The sequence below is a fragment of the Choloepus didactylus genome, chromosome 9 (genome assembly GCF_015220235.1).
Source record: "Choloepus didactylus isolate mChoDid1 chromosome 9, mChoDid1.pri, whole genome shotgun sequence".
NCBI lineage: Eukaryota > Metazoa > Chordata > Mammalia > Pilosa > Megalonychidae > Choloepus > Choloepus didactylus.
In genome coordinates this window covers 131,633,019-131,660,062 of record NC_051315.1, presented here as the reverse complement: position 1 = coordinate 131,660,062, position 27,044 = coordinate 131,633,019, and the positions used below count along the sequence as shown (strand labels likewise).

Genomic DNA, 27,044 nt, shown 5'->3' with positions numbered 1-27,044 from the left:
GGAAAAGCTTTAACTGTTAAACCCAAATGTTGGCAAGAACTACTCATTTAGCTGGTTAAACTGAATAACTGGTTTGTCAAAAGTGATTTTGACACACATTGCAACACAGGAATTCTGAATTTAGAGCTTCCTTATCTTAACATCCCACCATCACTTTCTCATGGGGCAGAGTCAAAACGGGGCAGCCTTCCCTTAGAGTGGAACCCTACAGTCGGACTTGGAGTTGGAAGGGACAGCTGAGCGCGACATCTCAGACACACCCATTTTACCAAAGGAAAAATGGAGGCCGCATGGGCGACACCCCTTGTCGGCGGTCGCAGGGGGCAGTTTCTTGTCTCAGGCGTTGGGACTGCAAACCCAGCTCTCAGCTCCAGGCTCACGTGAGCACAGCCTTCCATCCACGTGGAAATTAGATCATAAAACGGAGGGGAAACCTGCCTCCAATATGTTTTCTGTTGCTGAAGGTGATTCCATTTTTGCAAAAGCAGAGTGTTTATGGAAAATCACCTCTTCAAGAACTTTATATTTTTAATCATCATCATGTGCTGTGGAAAAACATCACTCAAGGATAAACAGTAGAATAGAAACCCCAGAGCAAACCACAGTTCTTTGTTTTTGAGTTTTGCTTTCTTCGCTTGTCCACGGAGAATTTCATTCTTGCCACAGTCATTCACTGTGTTGTTTAGCTGCATGTCTCTGAGTTGAAGTTAACTATCTTTTTGTAGTGGGTATAGAGCAGGGGCGGCAAATTTTTTCCATGAAGAGCCAGATAGTAAATATTTTAGGCTTTGAGAGTCATATGGTCTCTGTCACAACTACTCATCTCTGCCATTGTAGAGGGAACACAGCCACAGACACTGTGCAGATAAACAGGTGTGGCTGTGCTCCAATAAAATTATCAACAAAAACAGGCAGGAGGACAGATTTGGCTAGTAGGCCAAAGCTCGCCAACCCCTGCTACATATGATGCAGACGTATTTGTACGAAAAGTTCAGTGAATCATTGTGGCATCAATGGATACATTTTTAGGTTTTTCAACCATTAATTTTATGCCTTAAAAATTCACTGATTTTTTTAACACTTTGCTGGCTAGGTTGGCATTCGTAGTCATAATTGCTATCACATTCGAGAAAATATTTCAAGACACACTCTTGTGAAACATTGTACAGATGTCAACATCCAGGTCATTCAAGATGAAGAGTCAGGGGATAAGTGGCCGTAGTATTTATTCTGGGTGTCCTACAAAGCTATGAAGCATCTAGAAATTCATAAAAACAATAAAGTTCTTGGGTTCAGGATTCTCTCTGTTTCTACCACTTCATGAAATAATCCTAAGCACCCTTCTTCCACATCAGGAATATTTCCAGGGGTCTCTAGAAAGCTTTTCACATGTGCCTTTGCCTCTAGATTTCCACAGTGCAGACTGAGTTACATTCATATAAAGGCACAGCAGGATACCGATCATCTGTGCAACCGCATGTCTGTAAAAGCACGGTCAAAACCCTTCTAAAGGAATGCCTCCTTTACTGTTTGCTCACCACCCCTAAACCTGGCTATTCCTTGGAGATGTGCTGAGGTCAAGGTAAGGCTTTGTTTCCTTGGGTTCTCAGGGGAGAACACAGAGCAGAAGAGCCCAGAGTATGAAATTAAGTAAGAGAAAGGGAGAGAAATGCAAGCCCACTGTGGACTTGTTCCTGTCCTATGTCAACTTGGGTAATTCACTATCTTTCTGCACCTCAATTTCCTTCTCTATAAAGAGGATGAGAACTTTTGCCCCACTGCATCTCATAGAGGTGTGGAGTGGCTGCAGTGAGGTGGCGATTAAAAGTACAGTGTAAATGGCCTGTCGTTACTGTAGCATTTCCCATTGATAATTCTGTACCTATTACAAAAAGATCAATAAGATGTTGGAAACTCTCACAATGAGCCATATTTTCAATGTCCAAAAAAAAAAAAAAAAAAGGTTCATTGAAAGATTGAATATACAAATGGACAATGGCCAGACCTTATATGACAGTAGAACTCCGACCAAGAGCTCTGCAGCAACCAGCCGAAAGCTAAGCACAACCTCTCCAGCAATTGGTCCCAAAAGGGGCAGGACTTGGCCCCCAATTTTTGACCCCACTTCTTTCTCAGGACGGCTGAGTCCCTCGCTGCCATGAGCTCTGAATCCGTAGCCCCTGCTTGGGCTCACTTGGGTAGTCTCCGTGTATTTCCACCTCGTCCAGCGGACATACCGAGCGCCTCCAGCATCACCAACCAGTCAGCCTCTGGGAAACGGCGCTGAAGATGGCTTCATCAAGGGCGCCCAGCCACCAGGACCCGGCCCCTCCCTGGGGCTTCCTGAGCAGCCGCCCTGCTGCTCCAACTCCAGACGACCAACACAACCTTGACATTAAATAGTGATTTTTAAATCATCTGGTTTTTAATCCAGAATTACAGAGATAGGACTGGTGAGTGGCAGGAGAAGCAAAAGCGTGCTCAATGTTCAGTCTTACACAGGAGAAAGTCAAGGAGGGACACAAGAGGAGTAACTTCCAGAGCAGGAAAGAAGGAGAAGGGAGGAAAGCATGTGCTTAAAACAGAACTCAGTAACCAAAACAGAGCACGCCAGCTGAGGCCAGGGGAGCACAAAGAGCCCGTGTGTGAGGCAGAAAACTATGCTGCCCTAAGAGTCATACTCTGGGACATTTAATGGCACAAAATGTTAATGTAGATTAGAAGTTGTTTTCACTGGGATTAATTTAAGCTTCATTTAGGATCTAAAGAATGTTATCTTTACACATTTATTGAAAAGGAACACATTGTTATTACAGTGAAATTTCTTACCTACACATAAAATGTATTTGTTTTATATACAGGAAAAATTTCAAGAAAGAAACACAACATAAAGTTAAATAGTATTTTGAAGGACTATGGTTAATTATATTTTCTTTAACGTTTAATTGTATTTTCTAATTCTACAATAAACATGTATTACTTCTATAATAAGGAAACAAAGAAATTATTTTTAAAGGAGATTTAAAGTGTGTATGAGTGATTTGTAAATATATACATGAACAAGAACATTTATAAAAATCTAACACAATGGCAGAGGAAAGACAAACCATATGTATGATAACAACTGATAAAAGTTAGAATCAAAAATAAAGGTGCAATGGCTATGAATATTTCTGTGCCAAATAACAGCGTTAAAATGTCTAAAGTATAGGCTCTTCAAAACACAGGGAGAAACTGACAAATACGTAATTGTACTAGGACACATTAATAGACATATCTTCTAAGTCAAAAATAAAATCTTTAATAAGTGTATTAAGGATCTAGATGATATAAATAAGAAGTATGCAGTATTAGATGTATTAAGATTTGCATCTTTTAGACATAGAATACATATTTGTTCAACTTCATGGATCATTCACAAAAATATATCATATACAAACGATGAATAATACCTCAATGAACTTAATAGGAAATGAAGTGGGTCATATTGTCGAGCCAAAATTCACAGAGTTACAAACAAATAAAAATGGGTTCCCCAAAATCTAACCTCATGAGAATGAAATGTATATATTTCCATACTTAAATATTTGATTAATGAATAAACAAAAAGTATTTGATTAGAGAAATCTCCATCACAAATGCAGATAACTAAGAAAATAATTACAAATACAGAACTACATATCAAAGTCTACGGAATGTGCTCAAAACAGTTCTCAGAACTTCAACGAGAGATATGAATGAAGCAGATGTAGTTAGGACTAGGGCAAATTGGCCAAAGGGAAAAGGACAAGAGTGACTGCATTTTAAAACTTCGAATTCCATGTGAGACCAAGGCAAGAGATGTTTAGTTGGTGCAAGATCTATATTTCCAAAACAACTTAACTCAAACAGTTTGTTCAAATACCATAATTACATGGAACTTTTAATAGGAAGTGAGACCTGGTAGGTTTGCATAGGTTAGTGTGAAATAGCGGCACATCCCAAAGTAATTTGGACAGAAAATAAAAATATATATGCAGGGACCCCCTGAGGAGCTACAGGAAAATGCAGAGGGTTGGGCTTCCTCACCTGGATTGTTGCTGATGTTCTCATAAACATTAAGGACTGGCAGTTCGATGTGCCGAGCCCCCTATCACAGGACTTGCCCTTATGAAGCTCGTTACTGCAAAGGAGAGGCTAAACCTGCTTATAATTGTGCCTAAGAGTCTCCCCCTGAGTACCTCTTTGTTGCTCAAATGTGGCCTCTCTCTCTAGCTAAGCCAACTCAACAGGTGAACTCACTGCCCTCACCCCTACGTGGGACCTGACTCCCAGGGGTGTAAATTTCCCTGGCGACACGGGATATGACTCCTGGGGATGAATCTTGACCTGACATCATGGGATTGAGAACATCTTGACCAAAAGGGGGATGCAAAATTAAACAAAATAAAGTTTCAATAGCAGAGAGATTCCAAATGGAGTCAAGAGATCACTCTGATGGGCATTCTTACACACTATACAGATAACCCTTTTTAGGTTTTAACGCACTGGAATAGCTAGAAGTAAACACCTGAAACTATCACACTGCAACCCAGTAGCCTGGACTCTTGAAGATGATTGTATAGCAATGTAGCTTACAAGGGGTGACAGTGTGCTTGCGAAAGCCTTGTGGATCAGACTCCCTTCATCCAGTGTATGGATGGATGAGTAGAAAAATGGGGACAAAAAACTAAATGAAAAATAGGGTGGGGGGTGATTTGGGTGTTCTCTTTCACTCTTATTTTTTATTTTTATTTTCATTTTTCCTGGTACAAGGAAAATGTTCAAAAAATAGATTGGAGTGATGAATGCACAACTACATGATGGTACTGTGAACAACTGATTGTACCCTTTGGATGATTGTATGGTATGTGAATATATCTCAATAAAATTGAATTTAAAAAAACTGTCCTCAGGAAAAAAAAACAAGTCTTAAAATATTTTTTGCCTTATTGTCACTTTTAGTAACAGATAACATCTATAGAATGCCTCTTTGTGTTCCAAACAGTGCTAAGCAATGCATATACATCATCTAATTTAATTATTTCCTGAACCTTATGAAGTATACTGTTAAATAATTAGCATGAAGATGAACATGGAAAGTCTCCAAATCAAGGAGCTAATTTAGGCTTAATTAAGATTTGATTTACATGTAACAGTAGTTACATGTTATGTGAAACTTGAAATAATTTGCCTGTAACACCATCTTTGAGGTAGATTTTACAAAGCCTTTCAGAGCAGGGTAAAAAAAAATTAAAAATTAGAATAAATGGAAATGGTTACAATTCATTTTGAAAGCAAGCACAATCCTTTCTCCATATTTCTCTTATTAACACACATACCAAAGTGCTAAATAAAGAACTAAGAAAGGAAGAAGAGTGGTGTATAGAAAATCAAGTAGAGATTATTCCAGGAATGCAATAGAAGAAATCCATGAATATGAATCATGTCAATTCATAAAAAGATAAAAACCATATGATCATTTCAATAGAAGCCAAAAAGGCTTTGGATAAAATTTAATCATATTCTTAATTCATACATAAACACACTCATACACTCACACATACACATTCCAGGGTTGAGGTTACCTGGAAGCATTGGGTGTCCTGTATTTTTATTTGCTACATATGGTAACCCTAGAAATGGGCCAAGCCAGAGCTGCAATTCCTCTGCCAGAGAACCATTCAGTGGGGCAGCCTCAGGGGGCACCCTAGAGCTTAAAAATAAGCCCTATGATACAGCCAGCATTTGCTCACCTGGTACACAAGGTCTCAGTGACTAATGGGGGTCAGAGAAGTGATTAGAGCCTAAGAAGCAGATTACAACCAGATGCCTGGATAGGTAAGCAATACTTCTACCTGCTGTCCCTTCCCCTGCCCCACCTCACCTACCGCACACACACCTAACAGCGTAGAGGTTAAGCTTTGGGAAAGGAGGAAAAGACAGACCACACTGCCCCATCACCATTCCAAGGAGTGAGAGAGGTGGCAGGAAACTAAAAGGTGAGAACAGGTTGGGGGGGAAGGGGGAGACTTGAAATAGGGCATGAGATTGGAGTCTTAAATTGGATGGATTTTAATAACCAAAAATAACCAGGAAGCTGTGGAATCTTCCCATTCACCTTGTGAGTAGAGAAAAATAAAACCTGTTTATGATTTCACCCATACGTTGTATCTTGGTTAAATAATAAAATACTAGAGGTATTCTAGTATTATAATTAAAAATAAAATGAAGCTAACTCCACTGTTCCTAAATATTGTCCTGGAATTGCTAGCCAATGCAATTAGAAAAGAAAAACAAAACAGTAGATAGCATATTAGAAAGGAGGTAGTAATTACTATTATTTGCAAATGATATAACTTTCCAACTGCAAAATTGTAAAAATGATAGTTCAATAAATTTCTTCTCTCACACTGAGGCCTATGGACCACCAGTAGCCAAATGTATTTTCAAGGGTCAAAAAATAATCTACCAATGTAACAAGGATAAAATACTTTGAAATGTATTAATATGCATTTTCTCTTGCATGTCCAGTTATCTGACCTCCTCCTTCTCCAGGGGCACCTAACCAGCCCTGGAATGGAAGGGAAAGAGATTAGGATGGTTACAGTAGAAAACCAAAATAAAAAGAAAGTCATAATATTTATCTCCTACTAGAAAAATAAGAACTGTGTGTCTGCAGCTAGGAGGCTAGGCTTTGTTGAGACAGAAAAAGGATTTTCCTATGTTGATCTCTTTTGGCATTCAAAAGACAAGTCTATCCAGTTCAGTGACAGTTTTATAACTGAGATCAGACCCCACCAGAAGAGAAAAGGAGAATGTCCCCCTCCTAATAGGAGAGAATTGCAGGAAGGAGAATGAAGAGAGAAGTGAAGCAGACAAGTGGGAAGCTCTGTGTTGACGAGCTGAGGGGGCTGCCGAGGACCGAGTAACTTCTGCCTCCCTCTTGTTCCCAGTCCTGGAAGGGGACACCTGTGCATGCCGACCATCTGCAAAGGTTCACGTGGCCACTTGGCCGGCTGTGGTGTCCAGTTGTTTGCTCAGTCACTGGCTCAGTTGTTACTTGGGGGTGCCATGAGATTCGCGTCTACATCCAGTTGGCCCTAAGTAGACAGCGTGACCCTCCAGAGTGGGGGGTGGGCCTCTTCCCATCAGCTGGAGGTCTTCAAAGCATGAAACCAAGGCTTTCAAGAATCGGAAGGAATTCTGCCTTCAGACGATACCCAACACTCTTCCCCAGCTAAAGACGTCAACATAACCCCCTATGGAATTTCCAGCCCCCAACTTACCGTACAGAATTCAGATTCGCCAGGCCCCACAGTTATGTAAACCAATTCCTTACGATAAATTTCATATATATGCACACCTCCTGTTGGTTCTGTTTTTCTGGAGAACCTGACTGACACCCTATCATTGGTGGCCACATCCATTAGAGTCAAGCAGGACTGCCAGAGGACTTCCTCAGCCTGTGCCTGGCTAGGCAAGCAATGCCTGAACCTTGTTGCCATTTGATCAAAGACACCCAGAATTCCCCACATGCCTGGTGGAGGTAAAAGAGGAGCACTGGATTGGGAGGCAGCAGCCTCCCACGGGTGGGGGGTGGGGGGCCTGGGGGCTGGATGACCCTGCAGTGAAGGCTACAGGGTGAGCAGATGAGGCCAGGGACAGGTGGGTAGAGGCAGGTGTGAGAGCTCTCTAATGTCCCACAGTCAGGGTGGGTCCCAGGCAGCAAGGGCAGTGCTGGTGACCACAGAAGTGTGACTCAGGACAAGGGAGCAGAGCAGGACTGACCTCAGCTACAGCCATGCTCCATGGGGGCCAGGCCAGGGAGAGCGGGCACTCTGCACCAGGGGCCAGCAGGCTCCAGGGCCACCAGGCCCACCACACTCCTGCCCATATCCCAGGAGCGCAGGGTGAGGATGCTGACATCTTAAGGACTGAGAATCAGCCAGACTCATCCAAGCAGAATATGATGGTTGAAATTACTGCAACATGGTTTTTTGCTTTTCCCTGCACCCCAGTGCAGCAATGAGAGAGTAGTTTCAGAAAAAAAGCAAGGTTTTATTTGTGCATTAGTGTGTTGTATGAGTAAATTTACAATCCTACTCACTATAATGTTTTGTGTGTTGCTCATTTGGATAATACTCTAAAATTTTAAGGCGAGCATATCCTGGGTCACATGGGTATCTATATTCTAATTAAGTAATGCCACATGACCTTAGGGCCCATGTTGTTTGGGTGTTAAATTCACACTGACAGTAAAAACTTTAATTGTGTTAGGTGACGGAGAAAATGGGAGAAGGGAACAATATTTATTCATTTATTCATTCTACAAATATTTGCCAAACCTATGGCAGGTACTGTACTAGGTGCTTGGGATTCCCCAATACTGTGATAGATTCATGGATAGATAAATGGATAGGTGGATGGATGGATGGATGGATGGATAGATGGATGGATGGATGGATAAGTGGATGGTTGGGTAGGTAATTGGATAGATGACTGGATGTATGTATGAGTAAATGGATAAATGGATAATTATTGATAGATAGGTGATAGATAGATGTTAGATAGGTAGACATATAGTTAGAAACACAGCTACAGTTAGATACATAGATACTTAGACACATAGATTTTATGTTAGGTTTTGATAAGGATATGTAAAAACTTGAGTAGGATAAGGTGGATCAGGATTGCCAGTGCAGGGGAAGTTGTTGCTATCTTACACCAGGTGTCAGGTAGAACCACCATGATGAAGAGACATTAAGCAGAGACCTTGAGGAAGGGAAGGCATGAGCCGTGTGGCTCTATCTGGTATCGTGCAGACACGAGCATGTGGACAAACAGCACATGGAGCGGCATCCACTTGGGAAATCTCCAGAGACAGGATCAGTGGCAGGTGTGTGGGTCCCTGGACAGGACTCTGGTGTCCCGGCAATGACAGGAGTCTGGCAACACTGGACCTCTGACAGGGAAAAGGATCCTGACACTTGCCCTCCAAAGCTCTGAAGCCAGTCCCTCACCTTGGGTCGAGTCAGACTTTGAGAACTCAGGTGTGTTCAGGTAGGGCCCTTAAATATTCCTTGTCTCTTATTTTTCTTTGGTGGTGGCTTGTTCTTTTCTCATGGTTTTCTTTTGTTTGTTTGTTTCTTTGTTTTTGTTTTTCCTATGTATTTTATAGTCTCTATTTGATAATATTGTTACCTGAAGTTTTTAGGGGGCTGATCCTACTATTTGTTATATCTACCAACTTGCTTAGAGTTTATGTTTCTCTTTGGCTTGGCAACTTGGGATTTTGAGCTCATCTTCATTGGGGTTTATGTGTGAGAATTCTTTCTGTCTAGGTTAAGAGTTTTCCATCCACAGAGGTTTTGGGTTTTCTCCTGCTAAGTGCTCTAGAGGTATTACCAGCCCTGGTTAATTTACCCTAATCTCTCAGGGGCTCCATGCCATTCAGGTAGCATAAATGCAAACCCCAAATACAACTTGAGGATAGGCTAACGGTTTCAAATTCCCAAAAGCAACTGGTTTTTTTTCTACCCAGAAGCAGGCTTTCCTGTCATCTCCCTGAATCAAAAGATGGATATTTTTCTGGTCTACCCCTTCACGGAAAGTGTAGCTCTTCAAGTATCTCGACTTTGTGTAGGTGTCTCAGTCCCAACTACCTCCCTGTTATGGTGTCAAAGATTCATCTCCTATCTCCATGTGGCCATTAGAACCTAAAACTCCCTGGCTAAAAGGACACGCAAAGTCACCTCAACTCCCACCACTGCCCCCAGCAGGGGCCCAGCATCAGTTCCCATATACTTCTGATTTCTGCACCATCTTTGGTTTGGGCTCTGGGGATTTCCCTTAACTTTTTATGAGTGATGTTTACTATACAGACAAACCTTGTTTTATTGCCCTTTGGTTTATTGTGCTTCACAGATATTGTGTTTTCTACAAATTGAAGGTTTGTGGCAACCCTGCATCAAACAAGCCTACCAGCACCATTTTTCCAACAGCATGCACTCACATCATGTCTCTGTGTCACGTTTTGGTAATTCTGAACATTTCAAGCTATTTCATTATTATTGTATCTGTCATGGTGATCTGTGACAGTGATGTTACTATTGCAGTTACTAGGGCACCATGAACCGTGCCCATGTAAGATGATGATAAATGTTGTGTGTGTTCTGACAGTTCTACTGACCAGCCACTCCCCTGCCTCTCTCACCCCCTTTTGGCTCTCTATTCCCTGAGACACAAATATATGGAAATTGGGCCAGTTAATAACCCTCCAATGGCCTCTAAGTGTTCAAGCAAAAGGAAGAGTCCCACGTCCCTCACTCTAAGTCAAACGCCAGAAATGACTAAGCTTAGGGGGGAAGGCATGTTGAAAGCCAAGACAGGCCAAGAGCTGGGCCTCTTGCACCAAATGATTAGCCAAGTTGTGAATGCAAAGGGAAAATTCTTGAAGGAAATTAAAAGTGCTACCTCAGTAAATGCATGAATAAGAAAGTGAAACAGCCTCATTGCTGATATGGAGAAAGTGGTAGTGGTCTGAATGGAAGATCAAACCAGCCACAACGTTCCCATAAGCCAAAGCCTAATCCACAGCAAAAACCAAACTCTCTTCAATTATATGAAGGCTGAAAGAGGTGAAGAAGCTGCAGAAGAAAAGTTTGAAAGTAGCAGAGGTTGATTCATAAGGTTTAAGGAAAGAAGCCGTCTTCATAAAATAAAAGTACAAGGTGAAGCAGCAAGTGCTAATGGAGAAGCCGCAGCAAGTTATCCAGAAGATCTAGTTAAGATAATTGATGAGGGTGGCTTCATTAAACAACAGATTTTCAACGTAGAAGAAACGGCTTTATATTGGAAGAAGATGCCATCTAGGACTTCCCCAGCTAGAGAAGAGAAGACAATGCCTGGCTTCAAAGCTTCAAAGAACAGGCTGACTCTCTTGTGAGGGGCTAATGCAGCTGGTGACTTTAAATTAAAGCCAGTGCTCATCTACCATTCTGAAAATCCTGGGGCTCTTGAGAATGACGCCAAATCTACCCTGCCTGTGCTCTATAAATGCAACAACAAAGTCTGAATTACCTCTGTTTACAACATGGTTTACTGAATATTTTAAGCCCATTGTTGAGACCTACTGATCAGAAAAAAAGATTCCTTGACTGCTTGTTGACAATGCACCTGGTCACCCAAGAGCTGTAATGGAGATGGACAGTGAGAGGAATGTTGTTTTCATAACGGCTAACACAACATCCATTCTGCAGCCCATGGATCAAGAAGTCATTTTGACTTTCAGGTCTTATAATTAAAGAAATACATTTCATAAGTGATTCCTCTGATGGATCTGGGAAAAGAAAATTGAAAACCTTCTGGAAAGGATTCGCCATTCTAGATGCCATTAAGAACATTCATGATTCATGAGAGGAGGTCAAAATATCAACATTAACAGGAGTTTGAAAGAAGTTGACGCCAACTCTCATGGATGGCTTTTGAGGGATTCAAGACTTCCGTGGAGGAAGTAATTGCAGATGTGTTGGAAGCAGAAAGAGAACCACAATTAGAAGTGAAGCCTGAAGATGTGATTAAATTGGTGCAATCTCATGATAAAACTTTAACAGAGAGAAGTTGCTTCTATGGGTGAGCAAAAAAAAGTTGTTTACTGAGATGGAATCCACTCCTAGTTAAGATGCTGTGAGCATTGTTGAGAGGACAACAAAGGATTTAGAAAATTCTATAAACTTAGTTGATTAAGCAGCAGCACGATTGGGAGGAACTGACTCCAACTTTGAAAGAAGCTCTACTGTGGGTAAAAGGCTATCAAACAGAATCAAATGCAACAGAGAAATCTTTTGTGAAAGGAAGAGTTAATAGATGTGGCAAACTTCACTGTCTTATTTTAAGAAGTTGCCACAGCTGTGCCAACCTTCAGCAACCACCACACTGATCAGTCAGCAGCCATCAGCACTGAGGCAAGACCCTCCACCGACAAAAAGATTGCAACTCGCTGAAGGCTCACAAGATGGTTAGCATTTTTCAGCAATAAAGTATTTTTAATTAAGGTTTGTACATTGTTTTTTTAGACATACTGCTATTGCACATTTAATAGACTTCAGTAGAGTGTAAGCATAATTTTTATATGCACTGGGAAACCAAAAAATTCACATGACTCAGTTAATTGCAATATTTGCTTTATTGCAGTGGTCTTGAACTGAATCCACAATATCTCCAAATTACACCTGTATATTTCAGTCAACAATTTCTAAGCATTTTATATCTAGATGTTTTTCAGGTTATCTGGTTCATCATACTGCTGCAAAGAAGTTTAAAATATGTATTAACACAAAACTATTTTAAACATTATAGAGCAAACTCTTACATGCAAATTAATTCATTCCCAGTTTACTCAGATATGTGAAAAAGTGTCACTTAAGGGAAAAGGGATGTGAAGAACCTGTCTCACCCCATTCCTAGGCCTTGCCCCACAGTCTTGCCATTGAGATTTTTCTATCTTACAAGTAATTCCAGAAAGAGAGATGTGAATATGAGAGCAGTGACTTGTTTATGCCTGTCAGAGAGCATCGGGGATGCCAGACACAATGACAGGAGGAAACAGCAGCTAATGAGGCAGAAGTCACTCGAATCTTCCCCAACGCTAGAATTTTGCCCTTTTTGCTATTTCCAAAACACCAGATAGGTTAGTGCCTGCTGGAGCACTGTCACCTCACCAAAGCCTTTTGCATATCTTGGTCATGCAATAATTTAAAAATCAGGCAGTATGTTTACAGTTTAAAGAGGCTTTTTAAGCACTTATCTTAGGGATGTTTCTATCCCCATCTTACAATGAAGAAAATGAGGCTGGGAGAGTCATCAGCGGAGCCAGAACTCGACTATTTTTAGCAGAAAGAATACACTGCTCATATATACTTGTGAGTAGGAGCGAGCATCTTTTCTCCTGCTGCTACACTGCCTCAGATGCTAACTGTAGGAGCTCAAGCAACATTAAATGTTAAATTAAACAGCTTTCAAAATCCTGTCCTAAAATGGCAGTCATGCAATTTCTAGGTGGTGCTAGCCAAGGGTGGGCTCCAAGGAGCTTGGAAGTATACCAGAAAGAGCAGTAACGCGTCTACACCTTGCGAAGTGGGTCCTGGAAGCGATGGCTTGAGGGAATTGGGAGTTGCGGAGACTTGGGGGGACTGCGCCGGGGTCCAGAGCTGTCTGTGGCTGGCACCCGTGTCACAGGCTGTGCAGGCTACAGCGAGCGGCGTCTCCCTGCCGCCGAGGACGTGGAGAGCCGGGGTGACTCACGCTGGCTCTCATCTGCCTTTGCTCTTGGCAAGAAGGGTTTTCACTGTACCATGAACTCAGTATGACCAAATGCACTTGGGTGACACGTTGACGGAAACTGTTCCTCAAGGAGAAAGAGCTAATATCAGCCTCGATGCAGAGGTTTTGCTCTTTGAGTCATGGCTTCCCGGCTTTTCCCCATCAAGAACTGGAAGTCTCAGCCCTCCACGGGAAGTCGGCCCTAGGGAAGAGCTCCCGCCTGCCTTTCACACACCACTGGCCGGGGCTGACCCCAGAGGGAGCTCCTCTCCGAAGCCTGCAGCACAGAAGACCGGGGCTGTCAGGCCAGGGCCAGAAGAATCAGGCAAGCCGGGGGCGCACCCACAGACCTGCGGGCCCGCAAGGGAGGAACCTGCGTGGCCTGCACCCTGGGAGAGCCCCCGGAACCGCGCTGCGGGCGCTGGCTGGCTTTCCTGGGACATGGGAAGCAGGATGAACGATGCAACACCTCGGGGGTGGGCAGGCAGCCCCGGGTCACCTGGCATCTTCTCTCGCACATGACCTGGCTGCATCTCATGGCCCCCCAGAGCAGGCCTGGAGGCAGCTGGAGAGCCCGGGACCCTCCCTCCCAACACCCCCACCCCGCCCAGGGCTTTGCTGAACCTGCGCTCCTCACCCACATTCCTACGTAAACCCACCCACCCTGCACGCCCCGTGTGTGGGGCCCTGGGGTGTGGCTGGGAGCTGAGGGACCTGCCTCTGGGTCCAGGGCCCTGAGCTTCGACAGTCCACAGCAGGAGCCCCCCGCCCCGTCCCCACTGTTGTCAAGCCCAGCCCAGCACATTTTGACACCCAAATCCCATGCCACTGCCTCCCGCCCCAAATCTGGCAGGTGCGTGAGAAACGCAAGGCACACGCTCTGTCTCCAAGGCACTTAAGAGCGATCCTGAGAAAACCAAGTGGCCGTGGGGTGAGAAACCAGCCCTCTCGGCATCTGGGTCTCCCGGGAAAGTCACTCTCTGGGGTCAGGATGAAGATCAAGTGGACACGGGTGTGCAGTGCTGCCCGGATACAAACCCCAGCAGAAAGGGCTGCAAGGAAAAGGCAGCCCCCACGCCCGCCCGCACCCCAAGGGCAAGCGGGAACGTGAGAGCATCAGGGTCCCAGCCTGGGCCTTCCGGCCTGGGAGCAGAGCTGGGGGACCACTAGGAGGATGGCTCCCCCAGCCCAAGGCGGACACCCAGTGGCAGCATCCGCCCTGCTCCCCGCTGCCCCCTGCAGATGTCCCGTGCACCCGAGCATCCAGCTGCAGGGCCCCTGCAGCATCTGCCGGCCAAGAGGGCATGGCCTTCCCTGGGGGCTCCCGCAGCCCCTCCAGGCCGGGCCCACGCCCAGGGAGGCCTCCCACCACATTCTTGGCAGCTGGGCCTGTCTCCATCCTGCACCATGGGACATGTGGGCCCCATTTGCCAGGGCACAGCCCCGGGATGGGGGGAAGCCAGAGGGGGTGGCTGTTGGGGCTGGACTTAAACATTTCCACCTGAGAATGCAGAGGGACCACCCCCCAACGCAATGAAAGGGACCAGGGATCAGGACGCTGAGCCTGCCGAGGAACCAGGGAGCAGAGCAACCCGATGTGGGGGTCAGCGGCCTGGGCTGAGCCCAGAGACCCCACAGCAACAGGCTGGGAGCAGGGCGGTGGATGACAGGAGTCGGGGGGCTGGCTGCACCCCTCCACCGGTGGTGCACACTTTTTGTCCCCCTTGGGGTCCCCGGATAGGCTGGCCCCAGGGCACCCAACTGACCCTCAGACCTAAAGGGTTTCAATCACAGTCCCCGCCTCGTCAACTGCAGCATGGGGTGGCTGCATTCACAGGGACGCTGGCAGGCTGTGAGTGCCGGGAGTGCACGAGACCACTCTCCTAACGGCTCCCAGAGACCACCCCACACCTGCTCACCCACGTCAGCTGGCCAGCCAGGTAACGGACCTGCTCGCGTCAGTCTCACGGCCACAAGCAGCGCTTCCTTCCTGAGCCGACCGCACCTCTGTCCCTTCACTAACATTTGGAAACACAAATGAGCAAAACCCCAGAAAAGGGCAAAACCCTCCCGGTTCCGGGCCATCCTGCCTCCCCACCCCACCACCGCCACCTCCACAGCCAAGTCCTCCCTCGCCAGCCATGAGGAGCTGCAGGGGTCCCAGGCGGACCCCACCCGTCTTGGGAAGCCCCCACTGCACCGGGCCGGGTCCCGTGGCCCCCTCAGGAGTCAACACATTTCCTCTTTCTGCCAACGAAATGGACCCACTACTCCTGTCCCGGAGATTCCCCCTCGCCTCTCAGCTGCCCCCAGTCCCACCAAAAATGCTACTTTCAACGCTGCCCAGGTTCAGAAAGCTTAGAATTATACCAGTACACAAAGACAGTTTAGTTTGGGCCATTGTCAACAGTAAAACTCAAATACTGGGTTGAGCCATCACTAGCCAGAATCGGAATTCTCCAGAGAGGAGACACACGGGGGAGTGGCCACCACCCTATCGCAAGCAGACCCCGACTTCCATGCCCACCCCGGCTCCCCGTGTGGTCCTGTTCCTCCCACACACTTTCACTGAGCACTCTCCATGCCTGTCGTCAGTGCCAATCTCTGTGGTTTGGAAGATCCACAGACACAGACCCAGTCTCCATTCATGGGAAAGACAAGCAAATACCCCTCGATGATGGCGGCTTCCTAGGCAGCGCATGGGTGCCCACCCAGGGCCAAGGAGGGGCCTCTGAGCCGGGAGCAGGTGGAGGGAACGAGGAGGGAGACAGGAAGCCTGCCGGGGGCGGTGATGCTGAAGCCAAAGGAATGGCCCATGGAGAAGGGAGGGGAGGGCGTTCCAGCCGGAGGGCATGGCCCGGCAAAGGAGCAGGGAAAGGAGCGAGGCCACCTCCCCGAGCTGCAGCCGCCCCACCTGGCCAGAGCCGTGGGGGCAGGCGGGCAAGCAGGTGAGCGCTGCGAGGGGACGGTGGAGACGGCAGCACGTGGTCCCGGGGCCTGAGTGTGTGCCGAGGATGGGGGCCTTGCCCCATGGGTACCACAAGTGGGTGAGCAACTCTAAGCCTAGCAATGACTGTGTCAGATCTGTTGTTTAAAGGGCCCTTCCGGCGGCCACGTGAGGACGGACTGGCTTGGACTGTGATGGTAACCCAGACACCGGTGAGAAAGATGACACCCCCCCACACATACACACTCCCCAGCACTTGGAGTACAGACCTCTGCTGAGGGCTTTAGGATATTAGCTCATGAAATCCTTGTCAGCCCCTGACTGGGGGTGCTGAGAGCATCCCCAATTCGCAGATAGGGAATTGGGCCTCAGGGAAAATGACCTGCCCCGGGTCTGGGTATGATCCAGAAAAGTGAGGGGACCCTGAAACCAGATGGTGATGGAGGAGTGGGAAGGGCAGTTGGCCCCAGAAACACTTAGCTCTTGGCAGCCGGTTAGGACCGAGAACCTGGGAGGGTCTGCGGTGGTCCTGGGTTTCTGGCAGGGTGACTGGGTCAGCTCCCAGCTATAGAGAGGAAAAGATATTTAAAAGGAAAGAAGAGGACTTCCACTGGGGGCTAGATGGTTCTGGAACTCTTGTGGAGTTTCCCGAGGAGCCACCCTGCAGAGGAGAGGGCCCCGGGGTCACGGACGCTCAGGTTGGCCGAAGGGGGTGTGGGGTTGAGGAGCGGGCCAAGGGAGAAGCAGTGGAGATCCCACATCAGTGGGGCCTCCATCTCAGCAGCCCCACGAGGCCCCGGAACCTGCCCTGGAACTCGCGTTTCACAGTTGAGGGATCGGAGGTTCAGGGAGTGTACATGACTCAGAGCTCATACAAGGTCTGGGGGAACCGTCCTCTTTCTGTAGCCCACCACAGCCTGTGCACCAAGAGGGTCAAGCGTGCAAATCTGTCTTAGTTTGCCAGAGCTGCTACGACCAACATCACCCAACGGGTTGGCTTAAACAACAAGAATGTATTGGCTCACAGTTTGGAGGCTGCGGGTCTCAGCAGACCATGCTTTCTCCCATCCTCTGCAGCGTCCTGGGGCTGGCTGGCCACAAACCTTGGGGATCCTTGGCTTGTGTCTCGGCCTCTGTCACCTGGTCTCCTCCTGTGGCTTCCCCTGGCTTCTGGTTTCTGTACCTCTGGTTTCTTCCACTTACTCGTTTCTATTGACCGACTGTGTCCGAGTTTCTCTCTCGTAAGGCCTCCAGTGATACAGATTAAATCCCATCCCGACTGAGCTGGGCCACACCTTAACTAATAATATCCTCAAAAGACCACAGGAACGTGGATTACGATTAAGAACATCCTCTTGCAGGGATATGATTCAATCCACCAGAGGCTCCAAGCACGTCAGCCTTCAGATTCTGCTCACATCAGGGTGTGGGTGAATGCTCTGGCCAAACACAGTTCAGCAAGGTACGCTCAGAGTGCCCGACGCAGGGAAGAGAACGTTTGGAAGTACAACTTGAACCTTCGAAGAATTTAAGGGAGAAAAGGAACCTATTATAATTCCAGTACGCGGCTTCCCTTAAAAAAAAAAAAAAAAAAAAAAAAAGGTTTAAAAAGAAAGCAGTTTTACAAAGGGAAAAAGTAATGTTCAACCTCCAGGCAAATTCTGCAGGAAAAAAAGAAGAAAGGTAGGTGGAAGGGCAAACACAATTTATGGGCCAGTGGAGCCACGCCAGTTTGAGAAGGTGCCGGAGCGACTTGGCAAGAAGCCTGCCTGCTGATTTGAGCTTTGAGAAACAACTTCCTGTCAATAAATGCGAACAAAAGTTTGGACCCATCTTCAAAGTGATGAGTTATGCTGAAAATATGTTCCAAGCACTTTGAATGTTCCTGTAAACTGGAGGGATGGATTGTTCGTGGTGCTTTGGCATTCGGGGTAGTTTATAAATAACCTCTCAGGTTGGCTTGGATTATGCCTGCCATGGGAAAACGCACTGCTCAGCGAGCAGGGGAAACCTGGAGCCCGGGAGCCATGTGTGATGAATCAAAAGGTTAAAATTAGCCCGCCGCTCCTCGACAGCCCAGCCTCCTGGGCAAGGCTGGCGCGAGGGGGTCCAGAGAAGCCCAATTCGCATCCTGGGGGGTGGGGGGCTCTGTTCAGCCCTGAGCAGTGAGGTAGACCCCTGGACCAGACCCTCCATTTGCATTTTGGAGGGAAAAAAGGAAGGGATGGATGTACATGTGGTTTCCATCGACCAAGGAAAGTAAAAACATGTGCAGGAGTTTCTAGCAGACACGGTCCTTGTTATTTTAATGAGAACGTCCATAATTAGTGGCAAGAGTGAAAAAGTGCAGCATCCCCGTTCTCCATGCCCACAGCTGGCCCAAAGGGCTACGTGCCTCCCTGTCCTCCACCCACTCCCCTGGCGAAAGAGGCAAGAAGGAAACCGTGGGGAGGCAGGGCCTTCAGCCCCAACGGCCCTGCTCCCCAGTATCGAGTCCACACATGCAGTTCATTTGTCAGCAGTTAAACCTCATTACATTAACAGCCTCTCCCAGTGCCAAAAGGTTGGCTTCGCACGCCTATAAATTACAGCACATCAAACAGGACTTTACTGAGTCCTCGCCAATCAGAAGTAAAACTTCCGTAACTTTTTACAATTCTCTGCATTCTTCCAATTATATTAAAATACTTATTTACACCCTGCATGATATATATAAACGTTTTATTAAGAACACTTGAAAGCTAGTTCTTAAAACAGAAAAAAACAAGATAAACTGTGCTTGGTGGAGATTCAGCCAGCACGCACTTTGTTGGGTTGATTGCATTTAGGGAAGCAGCTCTGATCGGATTTGCGAGGGATTGTTTTCCAAGAACGGGAGGAGAGCATGCAGCCTGCTAATTCTTCAGGGCTGCTCACCTTCCTGGGAAACTCCCCTTCTGGTGGTTGTGTGGCTAAGTGCTTCGTCCCTGCCTGGAGCTGTCGGTGGGACTTTCTTCTAGGGTGGTGGTGCAGCCCCAGCTCCTGGCTGCTGCCCCACACAAGCACACCACAGGTCACCCACAAAGCAGGACAGGAAGCCAAGGGGAGTGAGGCCACTCCCCACCATCCCATCATCACTGGGTGTAAAAGGAGGCAGTCAGGCCTGAGGGTGGGGGGAGTAAGCATCCAAGCCCCTCTCTTTGCGTTTTCCTGGCTCTGTGATGCTGGGCCCTGAACTTCCGTTCTCTGAACCTCAGTTCCTTTATCTCTAAAATGGGCATAATAATGAGCACACTGAGAGCTACCATTTCTCCCACCCCGCAAGAGACTTAAGTGGCGACTGCTTTGTCACCCCAGAAGGACCCACAGCCTCCCGCTTTGCGTATCGCCCTCACCCCATCACCGCCGCCCCCCTCGGTCCCTCTCCTGCTGACGCACCGCCTTAGCAGGGTCAGAGAAGGAATGCGTTGCCAGCCAGAACGATGCAGACCACCGTGAGGCTGTTCTGAGGTTTAACAACAACACGACCAGCAAAACTAGCTAGCATTTACTGCGCGCTTACAAGGTGCTAAGCCCTTGCAAGCACCATCTCCGGTGGGACTCATTGCCACCCTACAAGGTCGGGGCTCGGCGAGGCTGAAGGACTTGGCCCCGACGGCAGACCCCGGGCCAGGGGCGCGCCCTCCGGGGCCTTCTCCCGGCCACGGCACTCTTAGCAAGCGGCGGCACAAGGAACCGACGGGGAGAAGGCCAGCGGAGGGCCGGCGGGGAACAGGGCCGCGCCCGGGCGGGGCAGCTGGGTGGACTCTGACAAGAGGCCGGGGAAGAAAACCCTCTGCTCGCGGAGGGACCCGCGTGGAAGCACAAAGCGCGTTTCTGTAAATGCGTCACCGGCCACAACACAGATCCCCCGACATGGATGATGGCTCTGGCACGACAAGAGCTTATTTCTCGCCCTTACGACCGGCCCCGCGCTCCTCCGCGGTAGTCAGGGGCAGCGCCTCCCGGCTCCAGCGCCCCCAGAGCTTCGCCATCACGCGCCCGGCAGCAAACCCGGAAGAGGTGGGGCCCACGGCACTTCTCTCCCGCCCCATTGGCTGGGACCCAGTCACATGACCTGCCCTTCCCGCAAGGGCAGGTGGGAAATGTGGTCCAGCCAGGAGTCCAGAAAGAAGCGGAAGCACTGTGGCGAGCAGCCGGCCGTCGCTACTGGGTGACCCTATTTTTCTCTCAAAACAAGGACACAGGAAGCAGGTTTAGCTGCTCCTAGACGCCTCAGAGAGCAGAGCTCCCTCCATTATCTACAGCAGCCGTCCCACCTAATTCGCTGTTGCCCACGAGCCCGTTTCTTCGAGGTTGCAGGTGGCTGCTACGAAAACGGGCACCGTGTTGGCATTTGGGCAGGGAGAAAGGGAGGTGGGGAGGGACTGCGCCGGCACAGCGTCCCCTCTTACAGGAAAGCAGACACTTTCCCGGAAACCCCCTTGGCACACAGCACGTCTTGGACAGACTGGGTCACACGACCTCCCCTGGCTGAAGGGGCGCTCGGAGATCCGGCGCGAGGACCAAGGACTGCCATGGACGAGTACGACCCCTCACCTGGGGCTGGGCGTGCCGCTGTTACAAGCAAAGGTGCAATACGGTTGGCAAAGAAGAGGGGTGTGGGGTGCGGCCAGGGGGAGACAGGTCTCCGTGTGCACTGGGTTGAGTGGTGTCCTCAGAAATTCATGTCCACCTGGAGCCTCGGGGTGGGCTGACTTGTTAAGGGAGCCCTTGTGGGTGTGATTAGTTAACGAACTTGAGATGAAATCAGCCTGCACTTAGAGGGGCCTGGAACGGGAGGCGATCCGTTTCTGTCCTTTGTGGCACTTTGTTACAGCTGTCCTAGGAAACTGCTGATGAGAGGTGTCATAGGAGAGGGCCCCAGGAGGGCCAAGGGAGAGTGTCCTCTCTCTGGGCAGGGGTTAGAGTAAGGATGCAAGGGCTAGGAATGGAGTCATGGAGTTGGCAAAATCGGAGCTAGGCCTAGGATAACAGGTAGCGTCTCTCAGTTGAAGGTGAGCATGGTGGTGAGGAGGGATCGCCAAGGAGCGTCAGCAGGGAGCACAAAGCACAAAGGCTTGAACACACATCGCACACACGAGAAACGGGGATTGGGCCAGATAATCTGTTTTAGGAAAAGAGGTTGTCCATGAGCTCAAAGTGGTCCAATGACTAGGAGTGGCGCTTTAACAGAACTGATTTCTAGAATTACTACTTAGCCGGGAATCTCTTATTCAGTGATTCAATACACATTTTCAAGCACTAGCTCCCCCACCTCACTCACGTCCTGTTCATTCATCATTTCAGAGGCAGTGCCAGGCAGGGGTTAAGAACAGGGCAAATCCCAACTCCACCTCACCAGCTTTGTGTCATTGAGCAAGTTGTTTGACCTCTCTGTGCTTCATTTTTCTCATCTCTAAAACGATAATAGAACCCACCTCATAAGTCAGTTGAGAGGATTAAATGAGATCATGTAGGTGCAAGCCCTTAGCAAAGTACTGGGCACACAGGAGCTCCGTAGGTCTAGGATGATCTTCTTAACATCTGCTGAGCCCCAGCTGTGGAACAGGTTCTGTGCTTGGATCCGGGGATTCAAAGAGAGCAAGACACAGACCCTGCCTTCGGGGCTGACCCTGCTAAAGGAAAGACAAATGAGCAATCGCAGCACAATGGCTGAGCGCTGGGAGGGGGAGGCACTGCGGCCGCCAGGGTGGGTGCACCATGCAGGCTGAGGGTGCTCAGGGAGGCTCTGTGGATGACAGGGAGGAATGGGGCAGAATCGGAGGCTGGTAATAGAAGTGCTAGAAGTACTAGAACAAATACTACAAGTACTAGAAGTGGTGAAGAAACACGAAGTTGGACAGGAAGTACTTGAGGAAGTTCTAGAGGTACTAGAAGCAGTACAAGAAATACTAGAAGTAGTACAAGAAGCACTGGAAGAAATCCTAGAAATACTGCAAGAAATACTAGCAGTAGTACTAGAACTACTCCAGAAAGGATTAGAAGTACTGGAGGAAGTTCTAGATGTACTAGATGAACTCGTCATGCTAGACTGACTACAAGTACTAGGACTGCCAGCACTAGGAATGCAGGGCGTCTGAACGTCAGTCAAAACTGCTCCAAGTATTTCAGCCAAACAAGGATAAACTGTGATAATGCAGAAGCAGCATGTATCATAGAGAGGTGAAGAAGCTTCTCTGTGGAGAGGCCTGGGCACCTGCCGCCTGGAGGCTGAAATCCTGGGTGCGGCGGGCAGGTGGCAGCTCCGATGTGGGGGAAGGGCTCCCAGGTGCTGCCGGGGGTGGGCTACCCTGCGGGGGTACAGAGCTGCTCAGGGCCCTGAGCTGAGGGTTTGCTTAGAGAACCCTTGGTCCTTGGAGGAAAACTGGCAGGATCAGCCTGGAAGACCGCAAGCGGGAGTCAGCCTGCGCGGCTGGTAAATGAAAGGCCCAGAGAAGTCGTTGTAAGACCTGCTGCGGGCACAGTGGCATACTTGTCCTCTCAATTAACCACTTAGTCCCACTTCCTGGAGGCAGGGAGATAAACATGGCCTCGCTCCTCTTTGGGGTGACTTCTTGGGTCCAGCGATAGCCAAGGACGACGCTCAGGACGACACTCATCAAGGCAGAAAGAGGCTTAATCTTTTCACGTCGGGTTCTCGAGGGAGGGCCATCCCAGGGCAGGAGAGGCCTTGCTGTTCTTTTAGCAGTGCGGTGGATGGCCTGTGTGAAGTTTTCTGTGTTTCGGAGATCGGAGCCCTGCGATTACTATGCAAAATTTAAAATGAAATGAGGTAAAGCAAAACATCAGTCCACTCTGTGTCCCTGTGTCCCCACACAGTCTGCTGCCAGGTTTCCGGACGTGGTTTGCTTCCTGGGAGCCAGAAGTTTGTTTTCGGGGCCTCAGGGGACTCTCTCCGGCCTCTGGTAAAGGGCCAGCCCACAAGTCAAAAAGGAAACTCGGTGGGTCCTTCCTGGAGCTGAGATACAGCTGGGCTCGGCAGGGCAAGTGCCACCTGCCAGCCTCAGAGGACACAGTGTACAGAGCTGGATCCCAAAATTACTTCGGGCAGCACAGCCCCTGCTGGCTGAAACTGCCTCTGAGCAAATTGGAATGCGGTGCCCTTCCAGACGGCCGCAGCCTGGGGTGGAGGGCCTGGTCCCCATCCTCCAGGTGGGTGCTGCCAGGACTGGGAGTCAGCCCTGCGCTCCCCAGAGAGGGGTCTGCAAGACCCAGAGAACAGACAGTCCAGGCTAAAAGTTAGAACTGGAGCCCCAGGGGCTGACATCAGGCAGTTGGTTTGGACTCTCAAGAATGGACTCCTCTGAGCTTGCCGAGGACAATATTTAACGTAAAAGGTCTTCTGTAACAACTACAGTCATTCCTCATTATTCGCAGATTCTATCCATGGTCATTTGTGGTCATGCATGGAGGACATGCACAGAGCAGGGGGAAATTTTGAGCCTCCCACCAACCAGCCACCACCCACATTCCCAGCTGAGATGGAACAAGGTGGACAAGCCGCCCTCTGCCCGCTTGTCCCAGCTCTCAGACTGTAAACCATGTTTCGATGCTGCTTTAAATGTTCCGAAGGCTGTGACCATGGTTTCTAGAAGGGGTTACGCAGCACCAGTCTCCAAGAGGCTGGTGAAACAAAGGGCTTCCTAGGGAAACACTGTGTGCAAGTTTGAGAAGGGAGCAAAAGATATATCTTTTAAGAGAAACACACATAAAACAAGATTCCGCATTGATCGGTTGATGAAACGTGACCGGAAGCTCTCAGGACACTAGTCCTGTATTCCCCTATGAGCAATGGTTCTGAATTGGCTAAATCAGTCTAGAACATAACTAGAATGACTCATGAGAACTTGGAATCCTTTCTCACTGAAGAAGGACAGTTTCTGGGTGTTCTAGACAAACCCTAAACACATCTGCAGGTTGGGGTGCAGTCTGCTGCCATCCCCAGGATGCCCACCGAAGGGGAACTTGACATGAGGAATTCGGGCTCTGAAAGCCCTGAGATAGAAAAGCTCAGATACGGGCCTGCCTCTGGGTGCTGGTGTCCATTCCTCTGTCCCTATTTTCTGACACACCGACCTCTTGTCCTTGTACAAAAGGACCCTGATGCATGAGGCTCCCAACCCCCAAAGACTGGGGATCTCACACCTGACACAAGACCTCTGAGCCTTTGCTACACTTGTCCAAGAGGTGCCTCCAGACCCAGTGCCAGAAGGGAATTCCAGAGGGCTGGGAATTCGAAAGTCTGCATTCCTGTGACACTGCCCACTGTCACCTGGAACCACAATTTAAATTAAGGAAAAGATAAGATATACAGTACACTGAGTATGTAGTATGGTGTGGTCTAGCTGAAATGGGGAATGTTTTCAATGTTGTTGTATTCCATGGCAAGACTTTTAGTTTCCCGGCTGCTAAAGCAAATACTATGCAATGGGTTGGCTTAAACAATAAGAATTTATTGGTTCATGGTTGTTTTGAGGCTGGGGAAAGTCCAAAATCAAGGTGTCACCAAGGTGATGCTTCTCCCAGAAGACTGTGGCATTCTGGGGCTGGCTGCCAGTGATCCTTGCTCATTGGCTTTTCTGTCACGTGGTAAAGCATGCGGCACCTCTCCTGGCTTCTCTGAGTTCTGCTGATGTCCAGCTTCTGGCTGCTCCTTGTGGCTTCCCCTCTATGCCCTTCCTTTAAGGCCTCCCGGAATACAATTAAGACCCACCTCACTCAGCTGGGCCACACTGTAGCTGAAGTAACCTCATCAAAAGATCCTATTTAGAATGGGTCCACACCCTCAGGAATGGAGTAAGTTTAAGAACATGTTTTTTCCGGGGTACAGAGCTCCAAGCCAGCACAGGGACCTAAATGCCCAGCTTGTGGTTGGGAGAGAGGGGACAAGGAGGGGGTTGGCTGTGAAGCTTTGACCCATGAACCTGCATAGACACACCCCAGCTTAACTAGATTATTTGCACTCAGGTAGACCCAGCTTTAAGATGAACTAGACAAGGACGTTTTGCCAGTGAACACTTCAGAGTAATTGTCATGGGCACCACTGAAGAGCAAATAAAAGATGAGCCTTCTTCCAAGGTAGGTACATGATTTGTTGAAATAGGGAAAGAGATTCTCAAGTTATCTCAGTGGGCAAACTCCCGGAAGGGCCACATCCTCGAGGCCCAAGTGCAGCAGTGGCACTTCTCATAGCCAGTGGGACTGTCCATGTGGCCTGAATTCTGCCTAGGAGGAAAGCTTCCTTCTTGGTGGACCCTCACCCTTATCTAACACTGCTGCTGCCTCCCCTGCACCAGCCCTCCTGCCCCCTGACCCCATTCTAGATTTTTCTTTTTTCTGTAGCATTTGTTGCCTTCTAGCACACTGTATGGTTTACGTATTTATTCTGTGCGTGTTCAGGGCCTGTATCCCCCACTAGGATGGAAGCACCACAGGGACTGGGGTCTGATCTTGTTGGCTCCCCACCATCCCCAGCCCCCAGGCACTTGGCTGGTGCTCCACAACTGAGCCAATGGATTGCATTTGAACTGGGGAATCATCTAGAATCCAGCTGCCTGTTGCACATCCAGGCTCACTAGGCACTCCTCGCTGGCTCTTTGCCCTGCCCCATCTCACCGCCCCCCTCTTCGCTGGGGACGTCCTCCCAACCAAACCTCCTGCCTCCAAGTCTTCTTTCAGGGTCTGTTTTCAGGGTGATGCTGTGGCATTAGCCACTCTCTCAATCAATAGCCAGAATGTGCACTCTGTGGTTTGGGAAGTCACATGGGCCTTGCAATTAGATCTGGAAAGGTTTGCTTACACAATCACCAGACGCTTTACATTTTCTGGTAGTAATCTAGATTCCGAATGTGCAACGAACTATCCCCTGCCACGCAAAACAGCCATTCAGAACATGTTCTTGGCGGATGAATCGCTAATTCAAAGGCTCAAGAAATAAGCCAGGGGCCAGCGTCCTTCTTTTCATGTTTGAAAGGATTCACATGGCCTGCTCGCGTTCCTCCGTGGCTCCCCCGCAGCCTGCGCTTGTCCTACTGCTGCTGCATGTGGGCAAAGAGCTTGCAGTCACAGGCAGAGTTTTCCATAGACTGGTTTCCTTCCAACCAGGACACGTGGCATCAAAGCAGGGGATCCTACACGTGGGAAGGGGTGGTGCCTGCCAGGCAGACCTCCGGGCCAGCTGGGCCGCCACAGCCTGCTGAGAGCACGTGGCCTCGTCTCCCCGGCACCGCCAGGCTGCTGCCTCTGCCCCTCCACCTGGACACCGCATGCCTCACCCGCCAGCCAAACCACTCCCAGGCCAGAACCTCCGTCTGCTTGTCCATCTTGGTGGGGAGATGCTCATGCTTCTCGCTGTCCTCGGTTTCTTGCTGGAAGGATGCAAACGCCATGGTGGCCGGCCGGCGGCCTGGGCCCATAGCGTGGTGACAGGAAATGAGGAAATTTGGTAGGCAGAGCAGTGGAATCTGGGGGTTAGACTCAGCAACCAGGAAAACACTCTCCCTGACTGAAAAATCAGTCACCCACTATAGAGGGCTTAGCGGGGAGTCAGCAAAAATGCCCCTCCCTGGGGAGGTTGCGCCCAGCCGAGATCTGCGGCCAAGGCCCTGGCAGCAATAAGACAGGCGCTGGGGGGAGATGCTGGGGGCGGGCAGAGAGACTGGGGCAGGGGGCCATCTGAGAAGTGACATTTTATAACAATTTTTCTAAATATAAA

The 27,044-nt window shown here is 48.7% G+C and overlaps 2 long non-coding RNA genes across 2 annotated transcripts; one reads left to right on the top strand and one right to left on the bottom strand.

Moving 5' to 3' along the window:
* Positions 1–12,186: 12,186 nt before the first annotated feature.
* On the bottom strand, positions 12,187–15,292 carry LOC119544624. The gene is made up of 2 exons (XR_005218887.1): positions 15,261–15,292; positions 12,187–13,618 (listed from the first exon to the last, which is right to left on the bottom strand). It is a non-coding gene; the product is annotated as an uncharacterized LOC119544624 (long non-coding RNA).
* Positions 15,293–20,474: 5,182 nt separating this feature from the next.
* Positions 20,475–26,197, top strand: LOC119544942. The gene is made up of 3 exons (XR_005218971.1): positions 20,475–20,899; positions 25,298–25,408; positions 26,162–26,197. It is a non-coding gene; the product is annotated as an uncharacterized LOC119544942 (long non-coding RNA).
* The last annotated feature ends 847 nt before the right edge of the window (positions 26,198–27,044 follow it).